At 44.9% G+C, this 9661-nt stretch overlaps 1 protein-coding gene across 3 annotated transcripts in view; it reads left to right on the forward strand.

The window, feature by feature from the left end:
* LOC116845845 (putative polypeptide N-acetylgalactosaminyltransferase 9) overlaps nt 1–9661 on the forward strand; it is a 309697-nt gene that overhangs the window by 92255 nt on the left and 207781 nt on the right. For 2 of the 3 annotated variants that reach the window (XM_032819000.1, XM_032819004.1), the window contains exon 1: nt 6109–6553. The exons of the other annotated variant lie outside the window; for it this stretch is intronic. The gene's annotated coding sequence lies outside the window, so the exon portion shown is untranslated. Of the gene's footprint in view, nt 1–6108; nt 6554–9661 lie in introns of those variants that run through there. 3 annotated transcript variants of the gene reach the window in all.

Here is a 9661-nt window from a genome sequence, read left to right on the forward strand (position 1 = left end):
TCTCTTTCTTTTCTCTCTTTCTCTCTCTCTCTCTCTCTCTCTCTCTCTCTCTCTCTCTCTCTCTCTCTCTCTTGTTCGCGTGTCTTTTTAATGATTTATTAATTACTCGAGCGTAAAGCGGAAATTCGGAGTCCGCGCGTTGCGCGAGGATAATTACGAATTCGCCGGGTGTACGACGAGGAAACGTGAGATATCGGACTTTCCTCGCACTTCTCCCGGAAGTCCCCGACGAAGAAGAAGAAGAAGAAGTTCGAACAACTCTTCGCCTCTTTTCTCCCTTGGCCGACGAAATACCTCGATTAAGGCGCGCGAGCGGCTTCGCGGCTCTATCGCAAATATTGGAAACGATATTATTGCCATTGAATCTCGAGAAACACGTTCGGACTCCGGCGCGGCTTATGTTTCCAAATACCTGGAAATATTACCGAGAAAGACAGTAAGAAAAGCGTGTTTCGCAACGGAAAGAGCGTCTACGTCCTCGTTGCGCTCGCATCGTTAACGAACTCCCGGCTTCTGCCGGCGTTGAGGATAGCGATGACCACGATTACCGGGAGTTACGCTGCAATTCCGTCTCGGTGCGCAGCAGCTCGAGTCGAGGGATGCACACTCGTAGATTCGTCCGTTCGATTACACAGATTTACAAGGTTTTTATCACAAAGGAGTAAGAAGTTTACGTAAGGAATTTGGTACGCTGAATTCAAATCTAGCCTCAGAATGGCGCCATCGCGTCAGGATTTTGAGATATTCTAACCTAAAAGTGCAAAAATAACTGTGTTAGGGCATTATTGGAGTTTCCTCCTGGTTGCATAGAATTTTACCGACAAAAACTAAACAAAATACCGTAAAGTACGAGTCTTGCCCTTTAATTGCCTTTTAATTTGGAACGTCTAAATAGAATGTTTTTTCACCGAGATACAGCAGATTTAAGTTTTTACTGTATACAGAAAATCAAATAAAGCGATGATGTCAGTTCATTTGAAATACCTTTTTGGTTTTGAGCAATTCTGGAAAAAAAAGTTTGTAGTTCAAAGAGTCCCGAGGGTCGCTACTCACGAATCTGGACTGAGATTTCCAAAGTTCAAGATGGCGGATCCAATATAAAATTTCCAAATCCAAAAGAATTTTGGAAATCTGAGTCCAGATTCGTGAGCAGCGATCCTCGGGACCCTTTGAACTACAAACTCTTTTTTCTAGAATTGCTCAAAAAGGGTTAAAGTATTTCAAATGAACCGACATTATTGCTTTATTTGATTTTCTGTATGCAGTAAAAACTTAAATCTACTCTATCTTGGTGGAAAAAAATCCTATTTGGACGTTCAAAAATGGAAATTGAAAGGCAAGACTCGTACTTTACGGTACTTTGTTTAGTTTTTGTCGGTAAAATTCTATGCAACCAGGAGGAAACTTCAATAATGCCCTAAAATAGCCATTTTTTCACTTTTAGGTTAGAATATCTCAAAATCCTGACGTGATGGCGCCATTCTGAGGCCAGAGATTTGGATTCAGCGCACCAAATTCCTTCGGAAATCAATATAAAGTTTCATGTGATATTAAATATCCTTTAATTTGTTGACCTGTGTTATCCGCGTCGTGATTTACGGCGGCGTCGGCGGAAAGAAAACGTTCTCGGACAGTCAGTGTCGAAATTAATCAGGGAGTCATATGCAACTCTGATGCAATGTTAGGCATTAGTTGATTAACATTTCCTTCCGTCATCAATTAATGGAATTAATTACATGCGGGGAAATACATACCAGATTCAAATAAATATCATTTGTTTCGAGAGAGTATATCGGAATATATAACAGAAATTTATATTTCCACAAATATATCTATCACAAGTTTAGTAAGGATCAAATTTGTTTAAAATATGTTCTGAGCACTATAAGGTTTAACATATCAATCAAGGGTATTAAATTAAAACAAAATTTCAGTTTGCTACACAGAGTCAGATTAATTTTTTCTTCGACGAAGTCGTATAATATTTCTGTCGAGAGAATACATTTTTCTCTTAAATACATATAACAATGAGCTTTTTTAAAATTTTTGATAAGTAAATTTTTAAACTATTATCGGAAAAATATTCTTTATTGAAGATAGCCGTTGTCGAAAAGAAGAAAAGTAAACAATCGCTTTTCTTAACAACAGTGCGATCTTTTTCCGCGTATATTAATCAAACTCTGATATGATTGAGAGTACGATGATTAATAATTAATTTCAATCGATAATGAATATCAATCGATGAATAATTCGTGAATGAATTTATTCATTGAATTTATTTGTGATATTACGCGTGATGAGAGAAATTTTTGATCGATTGATGTTCAACACTGCCTCGATTGCGTTTAGATTGATAGCCGCTCTTCTCGCTTTCTCTCTCTTTTCTTCTCCCTTTTCTCTATACTCCTTCTCTCTCTGTACTCCTCTATCGTATTGTAATATCCTTCATGTCCTTATAATATCGTACGATATTATCCGCGTGAGTATTCATGCGATAAACGCGCGGGGCATCCGCGATTGAAAGTCGCGGAAAGGAATTCGTGATGGTAGCTGATGTCTCGATCCGTGATGCCGGATATAAACGCGGGGCCCACGAAGCCCCACAGATCAAAATCGATAGCGCGGCCGGGGACATATGTAATTTCGCTGCGGATATTCGGCTAAAGGCGATACCGATCTGGCAGAGAGCGCAAACTTTCGTTACGCGGTGGCAATCGCTCGGGAAATCCCGGCCGCTGATTAGACCCGTTCCGCCGCGTCGGCGGCCAAATGAAACGAAGATCGGCAGACAGTTCGTCGGGCTACTGCTGCTCCACAGGCACATCCTTAATTCTGATTAAACGTAATTTTCACGAAGCTGGCAAGCACACAAGGCAATTTCAGCACGCGCGCGCATGCTCCTTCTCCCATTTCCGCGGCAGAAATTTTTCGGATTCGCAGGATAAGAATCGAGTGGATATCGCGAATCGAAATGTCCTCGCCGTCTTTATTGTTTTTGTTATAAAAAAAGAAAAGAAAGGCAAGTCGAGTTCGACAACATTCGCGGCCACGACAGACGCCGCGATTGCATTGTTGCAATTTTAATAAAGCCCATCTCGAAGCGCGACTGTTGCGCGGAATATCGACGCGTCCCGAATCGGTCGACCTTTATGACGTGGCGTATTTTCGTGTATTTGCGCTACTTAACCGCACTGCGGATCATTCGAAAAGTTATGTTGCACGGTCGCGTGAATTCGAGAACCTTATGTTCGCGTAAAACACGACACTCGCGTACTACTCTCGTCTGAGTGCACCTAAAAGATGCATTTAACACGTCACCGGGTTTACGCGCGTGTTCGCACCCGTGGCCGTGTCCGGCGCGCCAAACGATCCCGATCGCCGCACGTTGCAATATTGTATCGGCAATCGAACAAATTGCTTCCTTCCGTGCAGCTGGTTTTCGAATTACGAAGCCCATAAATATGGCCGTACCTACGGGGAATTTGTTGGCAGGAGTACCGGCTAGCTGCGACCGCGACCATAAGTTATCAGTATCGCGCGAGCAGAATTCAATCGCCGCACGATATAAAATGCCACATGAGGCGACTGGCGCGCCGTTCAACATTTTACCTGTGTATATGGCTCCTCTCTCTCTCTCTCTCTCTCTCTCTCTCTCTCTCTTTCTATATATATATATATATATATATATATATTCATCTCGGAAATGAAGTCACGGATATAATAGCTTCTTGTATTATTTCTCGGTAACGAGCGTACGTGTTCTGAAACCGGGACTGATATCGAAAATCGCTTCCCGTCGGTCGCAAACCCGGATTAGGATTTTGGGCGAACTCGAACGATTCCACGATGCCACGATATTAAGTAAATGCAGTGTAAAGTAATTTCACCAAAGCACAAAAAGAAATATCACGCATTATATTGGAAATCCTATTAGGATGTGAAAATTGCGGCGCTATTACGCATGCAATTTCAGAATGCTCACGCACGTAATCGTTATTGCAAGTCGTTAAGCTTGATAAAGATAATAACTAAAGAGGAGCGCTCCATATACGGCGGGGAATAAAGCGGCTGGACTCTTGAATTATGTGTACGGTAGCGGCAAAAGGCGACAACACGTGCGATACGCCGCGCCGTCACGGCACATTGACACGTACGGCATTTACGTTCGCGCGCATCGCGACAACGCGATACAACGGCCTTACGTCATTACACGCTAATTACGCGCCGCAAAGGTCTGTAATTTGCGGAGAAAGACAGTCACTTTATGCCGCGTATCGCTTAATCTCGCGCGACGCTTTCGATTCACATACGATAACTACCTGCGATTATCCTATTCTGAACGTTCGCCACTGTCTCCGCTGCCGCTCTCCGCCGCCAATATTAGCCGAGATTAGATCAGATTATCGTCAGACCGCGAATCAGTTCGCCTACATCGAAGTAACCGTGTTTTCGGAAACTGCAAATATTTACCAAGTTACAGTCGATTCAAACGAGTACTTTGAATACAAGCGGCGAGAATGATAACGTATTGATTATAGGGCGACATGTTGACGTGTTGATTACAAAGTAATTATGGGATTATATAGGGTTGATTGAATACTATCCAGTGAATGAGCAGTTTGCAGTATTTATTATAATATTAAGGTATGTTCGGCGCGCTTTATGATTTAAGTGAGTAACTAGAGGCAACTCACAGATTATAGTGATTATATAAAAAAAAATACATCGCAGCTCGACCAGAAATTTATTCCACGGATAATTATTAATTAGGACATTAATAATTATGACGATAATATAACTTTATATAATCCAAATAACTGATCAATCTGATCATGGGATAAATTTCTAGTCGGGAGAAGATTAACCTCCAAATATTGGAGCTTGGTATACTTAAGAGTACATTTACAGTTCTTAACCCGAATGGAAATTTTAACTTCATTTTCAACCACAATATTCTTTTTATCGCCTAATTTGATACTCTAAAATCTGTATCAATTTCTTTTGATTTTATTTAACCTACTAGCTTTGCCAAGAGATCCTCTTTAGAATCTTGCATTTTGTGTGTCTTCTGTCACTTAGAGGCGCCATGCAGGACTTCAGTTTCTATGTGTATTAAATACACAATGACCCATGAGAATATACAGATGTTAAGAAATTCAGGTCGAAGATAAAGCTAAAATTTCGACTTGGGAAGTATTTGGACAAGTCATCCTGTTTTCTTGCTACAACGGTTTTCGGGATGATTCTTCGACAAGTCGTTGACGAAGGATGGGATTTAACTTCCAATTCCTCGAATTCACGAGCAACAATGATTGCAATTGAGCAACTGAACATTCCATGAGACCGGATGTGTAAATTCATTCAAAACCATTTTCTTATCCAATTTATTTGATTTATACGCCCATTATCGCGTTCGTGGAAACTAGCTGTAAGCGATTGCACGTACGGGTATAATTATACGAACACCGAGATATCTGTTTTTCCCGAGGACGACGTTAATCGTGACGATTAAATGAAAGTGCCGAAGCGGTACACGCTTCTCTCGATTCACAACGACAATTCATCTCGCGTGCGGGCGTGCGTTGCTTCGCCGCGAGATATCAACGCGGAAGCAGAATTCGCGATCTCGCGGATTCGTCGACCTTAATCCCCATCGCGACATCTTCCCTGATCTTTGCTATCGGAAGGAACACAATACAGCCGTGTCGAGAAATTGGCCATTTCCCGATGGCGTGTCGCGGCGGGAACTTGCTCGCGCGGATGTGTCCCTTCGCGTCTCTTTCGCTGCGGAATTCATAATTCAGTGGCGCGAAGTTCGCGCCACCTCAACAGGTGGAACTCCGCGCGAGAGTTACGCGCTTAATTTCGGAGTATGCGTGTGTGTGTGGAAAAGGCAATGCACGAGAGGATCCCGCGTGCTCGGCGCCGCGTTGAGCAATTACGCCGACGGACGAGCCGAAGGTTCTTTCTGCTTTCGCGCAAAGGCCATCGAGAGTATGCCTCCGCTCCTTCTTCACCTTCTCCTCCCTCGTTCACCTTCTCCTACTCCGCGGAACCTGCAGGTCGCAGGTGTACCAGCGAGCCGGCTATCGGCACCGCTTGCTCGCCGCGCCGCTTTCAGTCGCCGTCTGGTCGTCGCCAGGTTGCCCGCGGTTCTACGTCGCTCTTGGTTGATTCCTTATCGACTGGCCACGATTGAGCGCGATAATAAATTCTTGCCTCCGAGCAATTGTAACTGAGTAATATAACATCACATCTTATCGCCTCGTCAATAATCTGTCGATTACGTGGTATCAAGGCTGCACCGATATCACGGGCGATTCACTCGAGTTTTCTGTGCACCTGCGACGTAAGAGGATTTCGTAGACGCGGCGCGCCGAGACGAGAAAGTGCCAGCGTGGTGCATTTCATTGGTGAAGTGATCCCGACCGCATTCCACGTTTTGTAAGTCGGCGTTCGCGGCGCGTGTGGTACGTGTGATTTGAAAGGGGAAAAAAAGGAAATGATCTGTCGTGCCTGAGTGCAAGGCGCAGGTGTGTGTCGGCGGAAAACGGTGAGTAACTTGAGTTACTCCGAAATTTAAAGAATGCCGAGGCGGTGTCCCTGTTGCAAACACAAGCCTTTAGAGGTGCATGTAAATTGACGACACGTATAATACGTGCAAATTTATACGAGATGGCGCACGAAATATCACAGTATTCAATTCAAGGATGCGCGAGCGAAAGGTCATGAGACGACACGAAGATCGTATCGAGCACACGTCGTCGTTCACTAATGACCAAGCTTCCACGTCACATTAATTCCGTCGATTGGTAAATACAATGATTTGTAATGCGCGCCACATGCGCGGCAAACAAATGCCGCGACACATTTCGTCCGTCCGCGTCGTCGCGGATACAAAGTTGTCGTTGTCGCGGCATAAATTAATCGATTCGTTGCTCCCAAATCATCACCGAACACATCGAGCCAGTCGCGTTTTTATCTAACACACATAATTTCTGTTATCTTCGTCAGTGCTCGATTATATAAACCGCGTAGCCTTGTCTGGCTGAAATTACTTTCACCGATACGCGCGCGCATTCTTACGCAACGGGACACGCGACGACAGTGGATGGGTGCTTCCGTTCGCGAACGTGTCATGTGGTTTGTACAATTCAAGACGCCTCATCGTGCGGCCTCTCCACTATCTGTCGGTTATTTTTACGCGATTGCAAATTATCGTTACACACCGCCGGCCTGGCCCAACACGAAGCCTGTTAGCCGAATCACGCGACACGCTTTAAATCAATTTTTATTGCCTTGCCCCGAGCGACAGTCTCGCCGTGGGCCTAGCGCCGTCGCCGGAAGCACAGCCGAGAAAGCAGTCTTTCGCGATCGGTCACGAATGAATCTTAAAGGAGTTGCGGCCCACATAATTCCATCGGACGCACCTTACTCGAGGAGCGAATTATTCAGCCGAGAGTTATGCACCTGCAAGGCTCGCGTCGCCCCGCAATTATGCGGAATAGCGCGAACCGGCTTGATATTTCAGTTACAACGGTTAGCGCGATCGCGTATTCGCGATAAACGCGACGATGACTGACAGCCGTTGCCGTTGGACGTTATCATGTCGGGTGATTGTGATTCGAGGCGGCGATCGCGCGTCTCGCGAGAAGAGATTGTACAAATATACGAATATTTTCAGGCGTTATCACGCGAGTCTGTCGGTACCTTTGTTGCGTGCGCGACAATTTACGATCGCGACTATCATCGCGCCGACTAAATGCAGTAAATGAGAGGAATTTAATTATGAAGCTCTCGCACGGCTCTCGAACGTCCCACACATTTTATGGAGCTAAATTCAATGCATTATACCTTAGTCCCGAGAATACTGCTTAATTAACTCAATTGTTCTTAATCTGAGGACTCCTATTTGGGAGATTTAACCTCTTCGGTGGTGATTCAAAATGACTACGCGATTCTCCTCAGAGCGAGTCTCCTGTTTTCTTTTTAACAAGTGTGTAGATTTCTTCCCTCTTTATCGTAATTTTCTCGAAAAATGGAGAGAATATAAAATATATCTAATTTTCATTTGCATTTGCTTTAATTTAAAGAGGAGAAAATACAACAGTTAAAAGAAATCAAGAGAAATTTTATCACGAAACTTTTTCGGATGCATACCATTTAAAGATTTAATCCATACATATCATGCGACACGAGTTTACCTTACTTTGAGATTAAGCGCGAGCTAAAACCGCATTATAAAAAGCGCCTAAATTAAATGTGCTATCTGATTAAATTCCGATATCGCGATGAACGCTGACGTATCTGTCGATTCTCCTCTTTCTTCCTGACTCTCTCCCTCTTCTTTTTCTTCTCTCGCTCTCGTCTCATCTCATGGAAGAGTTGGCGAGCGGCTTGGAGAATTGGCTCCGGCAAAGCTGAGGAATCCAAGCGGTCTTTACGCGTCTGCCCTTCCCATCTCTACGCAGTTGCTTCCGGTAACGGGGCAGCCGACCACGAAGAAACTGCGCGCGATGCGAGACGCAGCGAAGGAAGCAAGGAAAGAAGGAAGGAAGGAAGGAAGGAAGAGAAGGCAGAGAAGAGAATATCTCAGTAACCGAGCGCACAGCCCCGGCAGTCAGTCACGATGTCGATCATGGCTTATGACTGCGTTACGCCTTCGGAGTTTGCACCGGTGCCAACATTCATGAGCAACGTTCCGAATTATGAATGCCGGCTGCGCTTATATTCTCCCATTCGCGCGCTCATAACGTCCATTATTTATTATTTCTTATTCTCTCTATCTCTCTTTCTCTTTTTTCCTCTCTCCGTCCGCGCACTTCCTGTTTATTCGAAAAATATTAGCCGAGCATGTCGATAGCAGCCGAGCGGCTAATCAGTTGAATTCACTAGCGCGGTTAAAATTGGATATATAAATGTGTTGACGAGAGGCTGTTTAAAGGATATCGGCCAATTCAATTCGCTCGCTAAATATTATTGTCGTTATATATTTACCATTTGGCGCACTAATCGGGCAAATTCGGGCAAAAACGAGTCGCATTTGTACGAGCGACCAGAAAATCGGCGGAAAATCGCCGACGAAACCGACGTGATCCCGGCCGATGAATGACGGCTCTAATGAGCGTGTTCACGGCGAGCTCAAGCGAACCGAGTGACAGTATCGCGGTTCTTTTCGACGGGGCAACATGATTAAGCCGCCTTGTTGTACGGCCACGCAGAGGCAACCGAAGCAGCCTCAGTTGGTCACCCGTTGGCGCGAGCGGTCATTCACTCACCTTGTCCCGTTCGTCAAATACCTTCATACACCGGTCGTCGTCGTCGTCGCCATCGCCGCCGCCGTGAATGTTCGGTAATCTGTGACGATCTGTAACGAATCTACTCGAATGGAATTTAAATTGAAGCACCGCCATCGGCATCGCGATAAACTCTGCGAAAGAGCGAACTATGCGCGGCGTAACGAGATAGATAGCAAGAGAGAGAAAGATCGGGATAGAGAGAAAGATTCTTCTTCGCTCGCGCTTTATTCGCGCCACCACCGCCGAAGTATGCAGTGAGTTATGCGGCGCGTTTCGCGTCCAAAATCAATCAGAGCGATCCGCGATTACTGGTGAACCAGAATGACCGACCGGTATTCCCGAGCTCTCTCTCTCTCTCTCTC

Source organism: Odontomachus brunneus, unplaced genomic scaffold, assembly GCF_010583005.1.
Source record: "Odontomachus brunneus isolate Ranch 3 - 2012 unplaced genomic scaffold, Obru_v1 Obru_scaffold_058, whole genome shotgun sequence".
NCBI classification, from domain to species: Eukaryota; Metazoa; Arthropoda; class Insecta; order Hymenoptera; family Formicidae; genus Odontomachus; species Odontomachus brunneus.